The following is a 19,230-nucleotide window of genomic DNA, read 5'->3' as shown; positions in this document are numbered from 1 at the left end:
ATGTGTGTGTGGAGCCGGAGGATATAGGTGAGGTTTTAAATGATTACTTTGCATGTGTTCACTATGGAGAAGGACAATGTAGGTGTTCAGATCAGGGAGGGGGATTATGATATACTTGAACATATTAGCATTGAAAGGGAGGAAGTATTAGCTGTTTTAGCTGGCTTAAAAGTGGATAAATCCCCAGGCCCAGATGAGATGTATCCCTGGCTGTTATGAGAGGCAAGGGAGGAGATATCAGGGGCTCTGACACAAATTTTCAAATCCTCTCTGGCCACAGGAGAGGTACCTGAGGACTGGAGGACAGCCATTATTCAAGGAGGGTAGCAGGGATAAACCAAGTAATTACAGGCCGGTGAGTCGATCAGTGGTTGGGAAACTATTGGAAAAGATTCTGAGGGACAGGATTAATTCCCACTTGGAGAGGCAGGGATAGTCAGCATGGCTTTGTCAGGGGAAGATCACGTCTAACTAACTTGATCGAATTTTTCGAGGCAGTGACTAGATGTGTAGATGAGGGTAAAGCAGTTGATGTAGTCAACATGGACTTCAGTAAGGCTTTTGATAAGGTCCCGCATGGGAGATTAGTTAAGAAATAAGAGCTCATGGGATCCAGGGCAATTTGGCAAAGTGGATCCAAAATTGGCTTAGCGGCAGGAGGCAGAGGGTGATGGTCGAGGGTTGTTTTTGTGAGTGGAAGCCTGTGATCAGTGGTGTACTGCAGGGATCGGTGCTGGGACCCTTGCTGTTTGTAGTGTACATTAATGATTTAGACGTGAATATAGGAGGTATGATCAGTAAGTTCGCAGATGACACAAAAATTGGTGGTGTCGTAAATAGTGAGGAGGAAAGCTTTAGATTACAGGACAATATAGATGGGCTGGTAAGATGGGTGGAGCAGTGGCAAATGGAATTTAATCCTGACAAGTGTGAGGTGATGCATTTGGTGGGGAATAACAAGGGAAGGAATATACAATGGATGGTAGGACCCTAGGAAGTACAAAAGATCAGAGGGACCTTGGTGTACTTGTCCATAGATCACTGAAGGCAGCAGCACAGGTAGATACGGTGGTTAGGAAGGCATATGGGATACTTGCCTTTATCAGACGAGGCATAGAATATAAGAGCAGGGATGTTATGATGGAGCTGTATAAAATGCTAGTTAGGCCACAGCTGGAGTACTGTGTACAGTTCTGGGCACCACACTATAGGAAGGATGTGACTGGAGAGGGTGCAGAGGAGATTCACCAGAATGTTGCCTGGGCTGGAGCATTTCAGCTATGAAGAGAGACTGAAAAGGCTAGGGTTATTTTCCTTAGAGCAGAGTAGGCCGAGGCGCACATGATTGAGGTCTGCAAAATTATGAGGGGCATTGAACAAAGAACAAAGAACAGTACAGCACAGGAACAGGCCATTCGGCCCTCCAAGCCTGCGCCGATCTTGATGCCTGCCTAAACCAACACCTTCTCTGCACTTCCGGGGCCCATATCCCTCTATTCCCTTCCTATTCATGTATTTGTCAAGATGTCTCTTAAATGTCGCTATGATATCTGCTTCCACCACCTCCCGTGGCAGCAAGTTCCAGGCACTCACCACCCTCTGTGTAAAAAACTTGCCTCGCACATCCCCTCTAAACTTTGCCCCTCTCACCTTAAACCTATTGTCCCCTAGTAACTGACTCTTCCACCCTGGGAAAAAGCTTCTGGCTATCCACTCTGTCCATGCCGCTCATAACTTTGTAAACCTCTATCATGTCGCCTCTCCACCTCCGCCGTTCCAGTGAAAACAATCTGAGTTTTTCCAACCTCTCCTCATAGCTAATGCCCTCCAGACCAGGCAACATCCTGGTAAACCTCCTCTGTACCCTCTCCAAATTTTTCCTCAAATCCCCTCTAAACCTCCTGCCCCTTACCTTAAATCTATGCCCCCTGGTTATTGACCCCTCTGCTAAGGGAAAAAGTTTCTTCCTATCTAACCTATCAGGTGGGAGGTATACAGTAAATGGCGGAACCCTTAGGAGTATTGACAGGCAGAGAGATCTGGGCGTACAGGTCCACAGGTCACTGAAAGTGGCAACGCAGGTTAATAAGGTCGTCAAGAAGGCATACGGCATGCTTGCCTTCATCGGTCGGGGCATACAGTATAAAAATTGGCAAGTCATGTTGCAGAACATTAGTTAGGCCACACTTAGAATATTGCGTGCAATTCTGGTCGCCACACTACCAGAAGGACGTGGAGGCTTTGGAGAGGGTACAGAGGAGGTTTACCAGGATGTTGCCTGGTCTGGAGGGCATTAGCTATGAGGAGAGGTTGGAAAAACTCGGATTGTTTTCACAGGAACGACGGAGGTGGAGGGGCGACATGATAGAGGTTTACAAAGTTATGAGCGGCATGGACAGAGTGGATAGTCAGAAGCTTTTTCCCAGGGTGGAAGAGTCAGTTACTAGGGGACATAGGTTTAAGGTGCGAGGGGCAAAGTTTAGAGGGGATGTGCGAGGCAAGTTTTTTTTTTTTACACAGAGGGTAGTGAGTGCCTAGAACCTGCTGCCAGGGGAGGTGGTGGAAGCAGATACGATAGCGACGTTTAAGAAACAGCTTGACAAATACATGAATAGGAAGGGAATAGTGGGATATGGGCCCCGGAAGTGCAGAAGGTGTTAGTTTAGGCAGGCATCAAGATCGGCGCAGGCTTGGAGGGCCGAATGGCCTGTTCCTGTGCTGTACTGTTCTTTGTTCTAATTGTGCAAAGATGAGTGGCAGATCAGATGATTGGTCAGAATATAAAGAACGGCAGAGAATATCCAGGAGAAATTAAAGTACGAGAGAAAGCTAGCTAGAAATGTAAAAACAATAGCAAGAGTTTCTGCAGGTATTTAAAAAGTGTTATGATCCTGTAGTTTTTTTTTCAGGAAGAATGCGGTGTGCCTTTAAGGCTGGAAAAGGAGCCGTACTGCTTTAAGAACCAGAAAGCCTCAGGCGTTAGAGAAAGTGCATTTTGGTTGCCGCTGGATACAGCCATACGGACAGGGAACCAACCAGCTTCAAAGAATGCACCCTTGTTACCCGGCAACAGCCAGAAACCAAGGACTAGATATACAATGTTGCAATGATCTTTTGAACTGGCTTTTTAGTTGAAACACACTGTTCTAACTGAAGAAACAGACAGCTGTGTGTTAGCACCTGAAAGGAGTGCTCTCAGACTATTTAAACTGAAGGAAGAGAATTTAGTCTGTTTATTTATTCTTCTCTCTCAAAATTCTAAAAGATCAAGCCAAAACAGAGATCTCTGATTATTTAAACTGAAGGAATGGAAGTTAGACTGTGACAATCTTTTATCCCTCAAAAATTCTAAAGCCAAATTGATTCATTAAAAAGTGTTTGAAAGTTGTTAATTGTATCAATTCATTGCTGGAGAAGGAAAGCAACAATTTCGACTTCTGGATTAGACTACTGTTGAAGAACCTTTTTTCCCCCCATTGGACGGCTGTGAAGACTTCAAGCAACCTTGGACTATCCCACATCCCAGAGGAGCATAAATCTGCAAGGACTTTAATTTTTTCCATTTTAAATGTTGTTTATATCTTAGTAGCGTTTAAGAATTTATTTTTTCCAATTAAACAGTTAATTTGTTGATTTAAAGACACCTAGTTTAGTTTGCCTCATTCAGGTGTTACTAGACGGTACAATTTGGTTGGGTCTTTCTTTAATTTGGGAAGTTTAAAATAACATGTTAGGTGATCTGTGGAGGGATGGGATTGAATAAACAGTGCGTTTCTCCCACCACAATCAGAATCGTGTATTTTAATTGTGGGCTTTGACTTAAGCGGTCGGTCATAACAAAAGGAAAAAAAGAGTAAGTAAAGTTGTTCCTCTAGAGAGAGGATGGGGAGTTAATAGTAGATAATAAGAAAATGGCGGATGAAATGAACAAATATTTTGCTTGTCTTCACTATACAGGATACAAAAAACATATCAGTAATAGCTGTAAATCAGGAGGTGGAAGGAAGAGAGGAACTTGGCGAAATTGTAATCACCAGGGAAGCGGTACTGAGCAAACTGATGGAGCTGCAGGCTGACAAGTCCCCAGGTCCTGAAGGACTTCATGCTAGGGTCTTAAAAGAGGTAGCTAATGAGGTAGATGAGTTGGTGTTAATTTTTCAAAATTCTGGAAAGGTTCCATCAGACTGGTAAGTAGCCTCTCTATTTGGGAGAGAGAGAAAGAGAGAGACAGAAAACAGGTAACTATAGATCAGTTAGCTTGCCATCTGTCATGGGGAAGGTGTGAGAATCGATCATTAAGGAGGCTATAGCTGGGCACTTAGAAAAACTCAAGGTAATCGGGAATAGTCAGCATGGTTTTGTGAAAGGGAAATCATGTTTAACCAATTTATTAGAGTTCCCTGAAGAAGTAATTTGGACTGTGGATAAAGGGGAGCCCGTTGACTTACTGCACTTGGAGTTCCAGAATGCATTTGAAAAGGTGCCACATAAAAGGTTATTGCACAAAGTAAGAGCTCATGATGTAGGGGGTAACATAATTAGCATGGATAGAAGATTGGCTGGCTGGCAGAAAATGGAGAGTATGCATAAATGGGTCCTTTTCTGAATGGCAGGATGTGACAAGTGGCGTCCCGCAGGGATCTGTGCTGGGGCCTCAACTTTTTACAATTTATATTGTCATGGTCCTGTAGTTTTTTTTCAGAATATGCGGTTTGCCTTCAAGGCTTGCAAGGGATCAGTATTGCTTCAAGAGCCGGCAAGCCTTACGAGTTATAGGAAGGCGCATTTTCGTTGCCTAACAAACAGCCATTTGGAGACTGCAATTCAAAGGGTGCATTCTCGATACCATGGAAACAGCCACTGGGAGTGATCCTGATGCAACACATTTGTTACAATTCAGTTTGAACACAGACAGAAGACACAGAGGACACAGCTGTGATAAACACATCTGAAAAAAGAGCACTCTACCACTTAAACTGAAGGAAGAGGATTTTAGTCTGATTTTTATTATGTCTCGAAATTCTAAAAAATCAAGCAAAAACAGAGCTCTCTGGTAATTTAAACTGAAGAAAGGGAAGTTAGACTGACAATCTTTTATCCCTCAAAAACTCTAAAGTCAGATTGATTCTGTTGAAAGTGTTTGCAAGTCATTAATTGTTGAAATTCGCGGGACGGCGAACAACATTTTGCAGAGACAGCGAACAACATTGGACTGTAAATTTGCAAGGACTCTAATTTTTCTATTTTTAAATGTTCATAGTGTTTAAGAATTTAGTTCTCTTAATTAGAGAGTTAATTTGCTGATTTAAAGACACCTGGTTGGGTTAGCCTCATTCGGGGGTTAATAGATGATACAATTTGGTAGGTCTTTAATTTGGAAAGTTGTTAAATGATATGTTAGCCGATCTGCGGAGGGAGGGGATTGAGTTATCAGTGCGTTTCTCCCACCACAATCAGAATCGTATATTTTGATTGGGGGCTTTGGACAGGAGCCGTCGGTCGTAACAATATCCATGACTTAGATGAGGGGAGCGATGGCGTGGTAGCTAAATTTGCAGATGATACAAAGATAGGTAGAAATGTATGTTGTGAAGCGGACACAAGGAGGTTGCAGACCAATATAAATAGGTTGAGTGAGTGGACAAATATCAGGCAGATGGCGTATAATGTGGGAAAATGTGAAGTTGTTCACTTTGGCAGGAAGAGTAAAAAAGCAGGATATTACTTAAACAGAGAATGACAGTAAATTCCAAGGTGCAGAGGGATGTAGGTGTTCTAGTGCACGAGTCACAAAAAGTTAGTATGCAGGTACAGCAAGTAATAATGAAGGCTAATGGAATGCTATTCTTTATTACGAGAGGAATTGAAAATATAAGTAAGGATGTTATGCTTCAGTTATACATGGCATTGGTGAGACCACATCTCGAATACTGTGTTCAGTTTTGTTCTCATTTAAGGAAGGATGAAAATGCGTTGGAGGCAGTTCAGAGGAGGTTTACTAAATTGATACCTGAAGTGAGCCGGTTGTCTTATGAGGAAAGGTTGGACAGACTGGGCTTGTTTTCACTGGAGTTTATAAGAGTGAGGGGAGATTTGATTGAAGTATATAAGATCCTCAACGGTCTTGACAAGTGTGATAACCAAGGCGGGAGGAGTGCACTGTTAATACAGTGCCACTTCTCCACTGGTCACAGCATATCAATAAATTTTCCCACTTACTGAAGCAGCCAATTAGATACTCTGTCCTCAGAATAAAGCACACCAACCAGGTTTCTTCAATCAACAATAAAATTAACCAATAATGAAGTAAATCTGTATATGAATTGAGATATCAAAGCTCCTTATTTTCCCTCGACCTCATGCACACGCACATCCATCCAAAAACCGGTTAACCGGTAAAAAAGTTTTGGTTTACAGCTGTTTCAAAGGAATGAAAGAATAATAAGAATAATAGAATGCAAGAATAACTTACCTTTTGTTTCGGCGGACAAGGGGACTGCTGGGTAAGTAAGCTTATATATTCGGGCAGTTTAAAATAACTTACCTTTTGTTGCAGCAGCTTTTTCTGAAGCAGCGATAGTGCGAGCGAGGTGTCAGCTGGGAAGGTGAGTTTCAGTTAAAAATAACTTACCTTTTGTTTCGGCAGACAAGGGGACTGCTGGGTAAGTAAGCCTATATATTCGGGCAGTGGCGAAACCCGAAACACAACACGTGTCGTGTCTCCCACCCATCCTCCTCCTCTAACCAAAAAAAAAAGGACTCTTGTGTGGAGGGTTTGGTAAGGTAAGGTTTTCCTTTTTTTTTTAAATCTCGGTTGTCAATTTAGTGCGGAGGGGATGGAAGCTAGGGCAGTTGCATGCTCCTCTTGCAGGATATGGGAGGTGAGGGTCACCACTTGTGTCTCTGCTGACTTCACCTGTGAGAAGTGCACCCAACTCCAGCTCCTCGCAGACCGCGTTAGGGAGCTGGAGCTGGAGCTGGATGAACTTCGGATCATTCAGGATGCTGAGGGGGTGATAGCGAGCAGTTATAGGGAAGTAGTGACACCTAAGTTACAGGATAAAGGTAGCTGGGTGACCGTCAGGGGAGGGAAAGGGAATAGCCGCACAGTGCAGGGATCCTCTGTGGCTGTTCCCCTCAATAATACGTATACCGTTTTGGATACGGTTGGGGGGGGGGACCTACCAGAGGAAAGCCACAGTGGCCAGGTCTCTGGCACTGAGCCTGGCTCAGTGGCTCAGAAGGGAAGGGGGGAGAATAGGAGAGCGATAGTGATAGGAGATTCAATGGTTAGAGGAACAGACAGGAGATTCTGTGGTCGCAAACGAGACTCCCGGATGGTATGTTGCCTCCCGGGTGCCAGGGTCAGGGATGTCTCGGATCGAGTCTACAGGATTCTTAAGGGGGAGGGGGAGCAGCCAGAGGTCGTGGTACATATCGGTACCAGTGACATAGCTAGGAAAAGGGATGAGGACCTGAAAAGCGAATATAGGGAGTTAGGTTGGAAGCTGAAAGGCAGGACGAGCAGAATAGTAATCTCAGGATTGTTACCGGTGCCACGTACTAGTGAGGCTAGAAACAGGGAGCGAGTGCAGCTGAACACGTGGCTACAGAACTGGTGTAGGAGGGAGGGATTCAGATATGTGGATCATTGGGATATCTTGTGGGGAAGGTGGGACCTGTACAAGAAGGGCGGGTTGCATCTGAACTGGAGGAGCACCAATATCCTGGGCGGGAGGTTTGCTAGAGCTCTTCGGGAGGGTTTAAACTAGTTTGGCAGGGGGATGGGAACCGCAGCCACGGATCAGTGGATGGGGTAGCTGTTGAACAGGCAGATACCGAGTGCAGAGAGTCTGCGAGGAAGGTTAGACAGTTGACAGGGCAAAGTTGCAGCCAGTATGATGGGTTGAAGTGTGTCTATTTTAACGCAATAAGTGTCAGGAATAAGGGTGATGAACTTAGAGCATGGATCAGTACTTGGAGCTACGATGTTGTGGCCATTACGGAGACGTGGATATCACAGGGGCAGGAATGGATGTTGGATGTTCCGGGGTTTAGATGTTTCAAAAGGAATAGGGAGGGATGTAAAAGAGGTGGGGGAGTGGCATTGTTAATCAGGGATAGTATCACAGCTGCAGAAAGGGAGGTCATCGAGGAGGGTTTGTCTACTGAGTCATTATGGGTGGAAGTCAGAAACAGGAAAGGAGCAGTCACTTTGTTGGGAATTTTCTATAGACCCCCAATAGCAACAGAGACATGGAGGAACAGATTGGGAGGCAAATTTTGGAAAGGTGCAGAAGTAACAGGGTTGTTGTCATGGGTGACTTCAACTTCCCTAATATTGATTGGAACCTCCTTAGTGCAAATAGTTTGGATGGAGCAGTTTTTGTCAGGTGTGTCCAGGAAGGTTTCCTGACTCAATATGTAGATAGGCCGACTAGAGGGGAGGCTATGTTGGACTTGGTGCTTGGCAACGAACCAGGCCAGGTGGCAGATCTCTCGGTGGGAGAGCATTTCGGTGATAGTGATCACAACTCCCTGACCTTTACTATAGTCATGGAGAGGGACAGGAGCAGACGGGATGGGAAAATATTTAATTGGGGGAAGGGCAATTACAATGCTATTAGACAGGAACTGGGGAGCATAAATTGGGAACAGATGTTCTCAGGGAAATGCACGACAGAAATGTGGAGGTTGTTTAGGGAGCACTTGCTGCGACTGCTGGATAGGTTTGTCCCGATGAGGCAGGGAAGGGATGGTAGGGTGAAGGAACCTTGGATGACAAGAGATGTGGAACAGCTAGTCAAGAGGAAGAAGGAAGCTTACTTAAGGTTGAGGAAGCAAGGATCAGACAGGGCTCTAGAGGGTTACAAGGTAGCCAAGAAGAAACTGAAGAATGGACTTAGGAGAGCTAGAAGGGGACATGAAAAAGTCTTGGCGGGTAGGATTAAGGAAAATCCCAAGGCATTCTACACTTACGTGAGGAACAAGAGGATGGCCAGAGTGAGGGTAGGGCCGATCAGGGATAATGGAGGGAACTTGTGCCTGGAGTCGGAGGAGGTAGGGGAGGTCCTAAATGAATACTTTGCTTCAGTATTCACTAGTGAAAGGGACCTGGTCGTTTGTGAGGACAGCGTGGAACAGGCTGATATGCTCGAACAGGTTGATGTTAAGAGGGAGGATGTGCTGGAAATTTTGAACGAGATGAGGACAGATAAGTTCCCGGGGCCAGACAGGATATACCCAAGGATATTACGGGAAGCGAGGGAAGAGATTACTGCGCCTTTGGCGATGATCTTTGCGTCCTCACTGTCCACTGGAGTAGTACCGGATGATTGGAGGGTGGCAAATGTTGTTCCCTTGTTCAAGAAAGGGAATAGGGTTAACCCTGGGAATTATAGACCAGTCAGTCTTACGTCAGTAGTGGGCAAATTATTGGAGAGGATTCTGAGAGACAGGATTTATGATTATTTGGAAAAGCATGGTTTGATTAGAGACAGTCAGCATGGCTTTGTGAGGGGCAGGTCATGCCTCACAAGCCTTATTGAATTCTTTGAAGATGTGACAAAACACATTGATGAAGGAAGAGCAGTGGATGTGGTGTATATGGATTTTAGCAAGGCGTTTGATAAGGTTCCCCATGGTAGGCTCATTCAGAAAGTAAGGAGGCATGGGATTCAGGGAAAGTTGGCTGTCTGGATACAGAATTGGCTGGCCCATAGAAGACAGAGGGTGGTAGTAGATGGAAAGTATTCAGCCTGGAGCTCGGTGACCAGTGGTGTTCCGCAGGGATCTGTTCTGGGACCTCTGCTCTTTGTGATTTTTATAAATGACTTGGATGAGGAAGTGGAAGGCTGGGTTAGCAAGTTTGCCAATGACAGGAAGGTTGCTGGAGTTGTGGATAGTGTGGAAGGCTGTTGTAGGTTGCAACGGGACATTGACAGGATGCAGAGCTGGGCTGAGAAGTGGCAGATGGAGTTCAACCTGGAAAAGTGTGAAGTGATTCATTTTGGAAGGTCGAATTTGAATGCGGAATACAGGCTTAAAGACAGGATTCTTGGTAGTGTGGAGGAACAGAGGGATCTTGGGGTCCATGTCCATAGATCGCTCAAAGCTGCCACCCAAGTTGATAGGGTTGTTAAGAAGGCATTTGGTGTGTTGGCTTTCATTGACAGGGGATTGAGTTTAAGAGCCGCGAGGTTATGCTGCAGCTCTATAAGGCTCTGGTTCGACCACACTTGGAATATTGTGTTCAGTTCTGGTCGCCTCATTATAGGAAGGATGTGGAAGCTTTAGAGAGGGTGCAGAGGAGATTTACCAGGATGCTGCCTGGACTGGAAGGCATGTCCTACGAAGAAAGGTTGAGGGAGCTAGGGCTTTTCTCATTGGAGCGAAGAAGGATGAGAGGTGACTTGATAGAGGGGTACAAGATGATGAGAGGCATAGATAGAGTGGATAATCAGAGACTTTTTCCCAGGGTGGAAAGGGCTATCACCAGGGGGCATAATTTTAAGGTGAGTGGAGGAAGGTTTCGGGGAGATGTCAGAGGTAGGTTCTTTACACAGAGAGTGGTGGGTGCGTGGAATGCGCTGCCAGCGGTGGTAGTAGAAGCAGATACATTAGGGGCATTTAAGCGACTCTTGGATAGGTACATGGATGATAGTAGAATGAAGGGTAGGTAGTTAGTTTGATCTTAGAGTAGGTTAAAGGTTTGGCACAACATCGTGGGCCGAAGGGCCTGTACTGTGCTGTACTGTTCTATGTTCTATTAAAAAAAAAACTTAAGACTGTCATAATCTGGAAGTAAGTTCTTCGGTTTGGTGAGGTGCCCCAAGGTCGAGTCGTTGGATGCCACTCGAAATCTTTCCAGGCGAGATTGATGAACAGTCTGTGATGGGTAGGCATGCAAGCAAGTTCAACTGCAGCAGGCGTCACACAGGTCTTCCATGTGGTGCGCAGCGACAGGTGTCAGTTCTCTGTTACATATTCGATGCAGAAGTCCTTTTTTAAAGATGCAAGATTTTTGCAAGCAGTCACGGTTTCTTCGTAAATGCAGGAGGCAACAGTACCACTTCATACAAGTTTTTGCTTTGAGAGCAAGGATTCTTTGCAAGGTGGTTCTTCTAATCTCCAGGAAGGTCAAAATCAAATTTCAGAATGCCTGCTTTTGGTCCAAACCCACTGACTTTTTTTTTAACCAAGTTCAAAAATGAAACCAAAACCTTCCATAGACAAATCACATGCCCAGTCACAAATTATCTCGTCTTTTCAAAATGTCCATAAAGTTAATCTATTTCCAGATCTCCCAATGCCCACTGAAATCCTTTTCAGTTTTTTAAAAACATAGAATCGTAAGTTTTTAATACACAACAAAATCCTCGTAATACAAGGTGGGTGTGAAAAAGATGTTTCCTCTTGTGGGTGAATCTAGAACCAGGAGGCACTGTTTCAAAATTAGGGGTTGCCCTTTTAGGACAAAGATGAGGAGAAATTTTTTCTCTGAGCGTTGTGCGACTTTGGAACTCTGCCTCAGAAGGTGGTGGAGGCGGGGTCATCGAAAATTTTTACGGCGGAGGCAGATAGATTCTTGTTAGGCAAGGGAATCAAAGGTTATCGGGGTAGATGGGAGTGTGGAATTCATCATCATATAGAAAGCCAGAGCAGGCTCGATGGGCCAAATGGCCTACTTCTGCTCCTAATTCGTATACTAGCTCTGTACCACCAATTCTTTTGTCGTTCAATGTCATTGTGATTTCCATTCTCAAACATGAGGAACTGCAATACAGTAAGCCTGCGATTATGCACCTTTATCATTCATCTGTTTTATATATATGTACATTACAATCTGGTCAATAGAATGGGAGAAATCACCCTGCATGCTATAAAAATTGGTTAACATTTAAAAAACACACGATCAGAGATCACTCACTAAGGTACATGCAGTCTCACAATGGTTTTGGAATTCACCTACAAAACATTTATTATTTAGTATCTTCCCAATAATTAAACATGTCAGCATGGGATCAGTATAAACTGGGCATTATAAATGAACAGCTTGGGATGCATGCCCTGTCCTACAAGGAATTTGGAGGCACATGACTTGAAACCTTTTCCTGAAATCTTATTGCTGAATCAGCACTCTGACAGGAGTCAAAATATTAAATGAAAACTATAGTTAGGATTTCCCAGAATTAAATTCCGATTTATGTATTTTTTGCACATCCAAACCTTATTTTCTTTTTCAGAAGCACATGCTTGCAAAGTTTAAGCATGGCTGCAAACCAACTGCAAATATTCTATTGATTACATGGCAACATTACCATGGAAAGCAATTTGCATCCTACAAATAAGCTGGTCAAAACTATCAGTAGCCTGCAGCCCTCCGCAGAAAGAAATAAAAAATCACCATCTGGATTTCATAGTATATCGCATGATTGGACACGCCAAACCACCTTGACGGGCTCTTTCCGGCTGCGTTTCAGGAAATGACGTTACTTGCTAATTCTGATATTGTATTATAAAAAGAAACTATAACCAAGTAAGAAAATGTTCAAAAGAATTATACATATATCCAATATTAAACTACAGTAGAGAATTTTCATATTTTTCTCCCAAATAAAAAATGCAAAAAGGTGGAATGGCAGAGTTTAAACCCCATAACCAGATGGTTGGTGTCACTGCAGCAAGTTTCCGAAATTGAAACTGAAATGACACAGGGCTTCAGAAATGGCTACTGAATCTTCCCAAACGGCTTTCAAATTGTAGAAGATGATAAGTATTCCATCAAATCATCTACAATTTCAAACTATGAGACAACAAATGGATCCACTGCAAAAGGAAAAAAACTGAAATCACACCCCTTTCACACCAGCATTCAACAATTATAGAAAGAACACACTGATTTCATCCTGAGCAATTCCACATGTTAAACTGACATTGTTCATCTCATCTTAACAGGTTTTTTAATTAGTAATGGGTTGAAGAGTTATGGAGAACGGGCAGGTAAGTGGAGTGGAGGCCAAGGTGAGATCAGCCATAATCATATTGAATGCCGGAGCAGGCTCGAGGGGCTGAATTGCCTACTCCTGCTCCTGGTTCTTATGTTCTTTAGGCTCCTGAAACAATATCAACCAAAAGCAGTCAATACCAGCATTCAGACACTGGGAGATGCTTGCATGCGGCTTATCCCATCTCCAAACTTGGCTCCAGGAAATTATTTTGCAGAACCAGCCTCTCTGGAAAAATATAATTGTACAAATGTTGTCCAGTATGGCCCTAAATTTACCAGCAGATACTGCTGGAAGAATGAACTGATTTACATTTACTGAGAAAAAAAGTTTAGAAATCTGAAAATGTACAAAATAAAATGTTTACCTCAGTTTTTTTTTAAATCTATCCATTCTAGAAGACATTTGGGGGTTAATTTATATTATGATGTTCCTATGAGTTAAATTCAAGATAGAAGCAGCTAACTTTCAGCAACAAGCAAGTTGTTCAGCATGTGAATTAAGTGCACAGCTGGGGGGCTGGAAGTGTGTTTCTCACATACCTTAACAGTTTTAGACAATTGGGATCATTAACACATTTCAGACAAGTTCACACATACTATGTTTTATTCATTGAAAACAGCAGAAGGCCTAGCCAAACAGGAGATTTCTGATCCAAGGATGCTATTTGACTAGCAACCTGGTGATCCAAGCCTCAACAAAGTAGGCTGAGGAAGCAGAGAGGCCAAGCCCGCAATAACTTTCTAAAAAGTCAGAAAGGTCGCTCGCTATCTAAGTGAATATCAGTGACAGTGAGTTATAAAGTGAAGACAAGCCCAAAGTTGTGTAAGTCATTGTTTTTGATGTTACAAGGTGCAATATAAAATAGGTAAACCATGCTGTGAAAACAGCAATCTGTTCGGTCAAGTATTTCAAATAAAATAAACCAACTTGTCGGTTCACAATTAACAAATTCACTGTGCCACTCATTCATCTGCCTCTCCCTTCCCCTGCAATCGCAGGAGGTCTAATACCTGCCCATTTACCTCCTCTCTCCTCACTATCCCAGGCCCCAAACACTCCTTTCAGGTGAAGCAGCGATTTACTTGTACTTCTTTCAATGTAGTATTACTGTATTCACAGCTCACAATGTGGTCTCCTCTACATTGGGAAGACCAAGCGCAGAGTGGGTGACCGCTTTGCGGAACACCTCCGCTCAGTCCGCAAGCAGGACCCTGAGCTTCAGGTTGCTTGACATTTCAACACTCCCCCCTGCTCTCATGCTCAAATCTCTGACCTGGGATTGCTGCAGTGTTCCAGTGAACATCAACGCAAGCTCGAAGAACAGCATCTCATCTACTGATTAGGCACACGACAGCCTGCCGGACTGAACATTGAGTTCAATAATTTCAGAGCATGACAGCCCCCCATTTTACTTTCGTTTTTAGTTATTTTTTCTTTTTTACATTTCTTACAATCTTTCTTTTTTTTGCATTTATTTCATTTCATCTTAGTTTGTTCAGTTTGCTTACCCACTGGTTTTTTTTCATGTTTGCACTTGCTGCTGTTCAATCTTCAGTCCGTTAACACCTTATCTGTACTAATGCTTTGTCTTTCAACACACCATTAACATATTGTTTGCCTTTGCTCCATGACCTTTTGGTCAGCTATGTGGCCTTGTCCAATCTACACCTTCTCCTTTGTTATCTCTTGCCCCACCCCCACCTCACTTGCTTATAACCTGTGACATTTCTAATATTTGTCAGTTCCAAAGAAGGGTCACTGACCCAAAACGTTAACTCTGCTTCTCTTTCCACAGATGCTGCCAGACCTGCTGAGTGGTTCCAGCATTTCTTGTTTTTAGTTCAGATTTCCAGCATCTGCAGTATTTTGCTTTTATTTTAGTGTTTAATTCACTGCCACTTCTCTTCCAGTAATGCCTACCTTGAAGAAGTCCTGCTCTTCTCTCAGACGGGATTTTCGTTTGTCTCTTTTACCTTGTTCACCTTCATTGCTTTCTATTTCCCTCCTCGTGTTTGATAAAATGTCTACCAAAACTCGTTTTCACAGCCACATCTCCTTCCTCAGTGACTGTCTCCGGCTCCGACTTATTCCGCGTGGATTCCAACTGCAGTTTCACCCATCATGCTTTGAATCCACCCAGGACTACAAGTATCTCCAAGAAATACAACGTTCCTCGGACTGCTACTCTCGCCGCATCCTGAGATCCACACTCAGTGCTATGCGCCGCCACATGCACACACTGGACCTCTCTCTCCAGCAGCACCGCCTCACCTTATCTCAAAGCTGTTCTACTCCGCAGTTTCATTTCATCTTTCGTCTCATCTGACGCATTAACAAAAAACTTTTTTTCTTCCCTTCAGGTGTCAAGGAACACAAGCTCCAGCAGCTGATGGGGACGAATGCTCCTCCAGATCCTTCTTCCGCTTCACTTCCCTCTGAACCCACCCCTTCTGATCTGACCCCTTGCCGTGTATTCACTATATCCTCTGACCTCCCTCTCTCTGATGCTGAACGTTCTGTACTCAGCAAAGGTCTCAGTTTTATCCCCTTACGCCCCCACCTCAATTAATTTCGCACTCGGCATGACGTTGAGCTCTTCTTCCGTCGCCTCCGCCTCCAGTCTCACTTCTTTGACCAGGGGTCCTCCCCCCAACCAGCGGACCCATTCACCCGCCTCCAGCATTCTCCCTCTACCTGGACCCCTGGCCTCTTACCCGCTCTTGATATCTTCATTGAAAACTGTCGGCGAGACATTGGTCATCTCAGTTTCTCTGCCCCCCTCACTCACTCTAACTTCTCCCCCTCTGAACTTGAGGCACTCCGTTCTCTCAGGTCTAACCCCGACCTGGTCATCAAACCTGCAGACAAGGGTGGCGCTGTTGTTGTATGGCGTACCGACCTCTACCTTGCAGAAGCTCAACGCCAACTCACGGACACTTCTTCCTACCTCCCTCTGGATCATGACCCCACCACCGAACATCAAGCCACCGTCCAAAGGACTGTCACCGACCTCATCTCCTCTGGAGATCTTCCCTCTACAGCTTCCAACCTCATAGTCCCACAACCCCGGACAGCCCACTTCTACCTCCTTCCCAAAATCCACAAACAGGACTGTCGCGGCAGACCCATTGTGTCAGTCTGCTCCTGCCCCACTGAACTTATTTCTTCCTATCTAGACTCTATCTTTTCTCCGCTGGTCCAGTCTCTTCCCACCTACAACCGTGACTCTTCTGACGCCCTACGTCATTTTGACAATTTCCAGTTTCCTGGTCCCAACCGCCTCCTCTTCAATATGGACGTCCAATCGCTCTACACCTCCATCCCCCACCAGGATGGTTTGAGGGCTCTCCGCTTCTTCCTGGAACAGAGGCCCAACCAGTCCCCATCCACCACCACCCTCCTCCATCTGGCTGAACTTGTTCTCACATTGAACAACTTCTCCTTCAACTCCACGCACTCCCTTCAAGTAAAAGGTGTCGCTATGGGTACCCGCATGGGTCCTAGTTATGCCTGTCTTTTTGTGGGATATGTCAAGCATTCTTTGTTCCAGTCCTACTCAGGCACCCTCCCCCAACTCTTTTTCCGGTACATTGATGACTGTATCGGTGTCGTTTCCTGCTCTCGCCCTGAATTGGAAAACTTTATCAACTTTGCTTCCAATTTCCACCCTTCTCTCACCTTTCCATGGTCCATCTCTGACACTTCCCTTCCTCGACTTCTCTGTCTCCATCTCTGGGGATAGGTTGTCTACTAATATCCATTATAAGCCCACCGACTCCCACAGCTACCCTGACTACACTTCTTCACACCCTACCTCCTGTAAGGACTCCATTCCATTCTCTCAGTTTCTCCGTCTCCGACGCATCTGCTCCAAGGATGCTACCTTCCATGACGGTGCTTCTGATATGACCTCCTGTTTCCTCAACCGAGGATTCCCCCCACTGTTGTTGACAGGGCCCTCAACTGTGTCCGGCCCATTTCCCGCACCTCTGCCCTCAACCCTTCCCCTCCCTCCCAGAACCGTGACAGGGTTCCCCTTGTCCTCACTTTCCACCCCATCAGCCTCCATATCCAAAGGATCATCCTCCACCATTTCCGCCACCTCCAGCGTGATGCCACTACCAAACACATCTTCCCCTCCCTTCCCCCGTCAGCATTCCGAAGGGATCGTTCCCTCCGCGACACCCTGGTCCACTCCTCCATTACCCCCACCACCTCGTCCCCGTCCCATGGCACCTTCCCCTGCAATCGCAGGAGGTGTAATACCTGCCCATTTACCTCCTCTCTCCTCACTATCCCAGGCCCCAAACACTCCTTTCAGGTGAAGCAGCGATTTACTTGTACTTCTTTCAATGTAGTATACTGTATTCGCTGCTCACAATGTGGTCTCCTCTACATTGGGGAGACCAAGCGCACCTCCACTCAGTCCACAAGCATGACCCAGAGCTTCCGGTTGCTTGCCATTTCAACACTCCCCCTTGCTCTCATGCTCAAATCTCTGTCCTGGGATTGCTGCAGTGTTCCAGTGAACATCAACGCAAGCTCGAGGAACAGCATCTCATCTACCGATTAGGCACACTACAGCCTGCCGGACTGAACATTGAGTTCAATAATTTCAGAGCATGACAGCCCCCCATTTTACTTTCATTTTTAGTTATTTTTTCCTTTTTTACAACTTTTTTTTTGCATTTATTTCATTTCATCTTAGTTTGTTCAGTTTGCTTACCCACTGTTTTTTTTCATGTTTACACTTGCTGCTGTTCATTCTTCAGTCCGTTAACACCTTATCTGTATTAATGCTTTGTCTTTCAACACACCATTAACATATTGTTTGCCTTTGCTCCATGACCTTTTGGTCAGCTATGTGGCCTTGTCCAATCTACACCTTCTCCTTTGTTATCTCTTGCCCCACCCCACCTCACTTGCTTGTAACCTGTGACATTTCTAATATTTGTCAGTTCCAAAGAAGTGTCACTGACCCGAAACGTTAACTCTGCTTCTCTTTCCACAGATGCTGCCAGACCTACTGAGTGGTTCCAGCATTTCTTGTTTTTATTATGATAGGAGTATGGGCATGTGTAAGATCACTGTATTCAGTACGCAGTGAAGGATCTTACTGTTGCAGCCCTGGGTCACGCCATCATCTAACGGGCAGTAAAGGCCTGCTCAGGTCAGGAAAAAAAACTCGACAGGACCACATGGGACCCAAGCCCAAACCGGCCCGAGTCCCTCCAATTTTTCCCGTGCCCGACACGACCACCGGAATGTTTCCTTTACTTACCTTGCAACTCCCAATCTTCAGGAAGCTGCAGCATGAGCGTGATGATGTCATAGAGAAGCTCACTGCACAGTCTCAGAGTTTCCCTCCTTGACGTCCCGGACTCCCAGCTCAGGCTTTTTTACTTTTAACACTTGCTTGCAATTCTTGCTGTGTGTCTCCGACCCGGACCCAGCCTGACCCGAGCCCGAAACCCGGACCCGGAAGATCGACCCGACCCAAATCCGACACGTCGTCAGGTCCTGTCAGGTTCAGGTCGGGTAACAGGCCTTTAACGGGCAGTAAAAGTTATAACCACAGGCTTTACATTCGGATTCAACACAAACACTATTTCTAGTCTTACTTATCTACATTGCATGAGTTCAGGTCCAGGTCTTTTCCTCGCTGGTTTGTGTGTGCTCTCTGTAAACCACTTGTTCAGTGTCTCCTCCTTGTACATGTTTGATGATTTCATCAGTTGCATCAGTGGCCTGATCTCTCAAAGATGATGTCACCACTATACTACATTACATCACATCCAAGATGATGTGAGATCTGCTTATAGAGACTACCGGCAACATTGAATCTGAAAGAATATCTAGCGCAGGGTTAAAATTATTAACAGCCACCTTAAAGTTCCATCAATTGAACTGAAATCACAACAGGCACAAATAAATAAAAAGCAATATTTAACAGAATGCAAAATCTATGTTGAATTCTGACTGTTTTATCTTCCTTTCTAGTTGACATGTTTTAAGCAGAACCAGATAAGTCAGGTACAGAACGTCTCGCTGTACACATACGAAGATCAAGTCCCAAAGACGTAAGGAACAACCTACATACATGAACCCCAAGTTGAATAATCTGCTTGAAATATGCACCTAAGCACTTTTAAATATAGAAAGACTTGGTGCTTAGTAGTATCCAAGTCCTCAAGTATCTCAATTATCATGGATAAAAAAA

The 19,230-nt window shown here is 44.8% G+C and overlaps 1 protein-coding gene across 4 annotated transcripts in view; it reads right to left on the bottom strand.

Annotated features, from left to right (window-relative positions):
- The window catches only part of kifap3a (kinesin-associated protein 3a), a 332,201-nt gene that overhangs the window by 297,349 nt on the left and 15,622 nt on the right, over nucleotides 1-19,230 (bottom strand). The gene's annotated exons all lie outside the window — the stretch shown is intronic.

Source organism: Heterodontus francisci, chromosome 8 (assembly GCF_036365525.1).
Source record: "Heterodontus francisci isolate sHetFra1 chromosome 8, sHetFra1.hap1, whole genome shotgun sequence".
Lineage (NCBI taxonomy): Eukaryota > Metazoa > Chordata > Chondrichthyes > Heterodontiformes > Heterodontidae > Heterodontus > Heterodontus francisci.
This window is presented reverse-complemented; position numbering and strand designations above follow the sequence as displayed.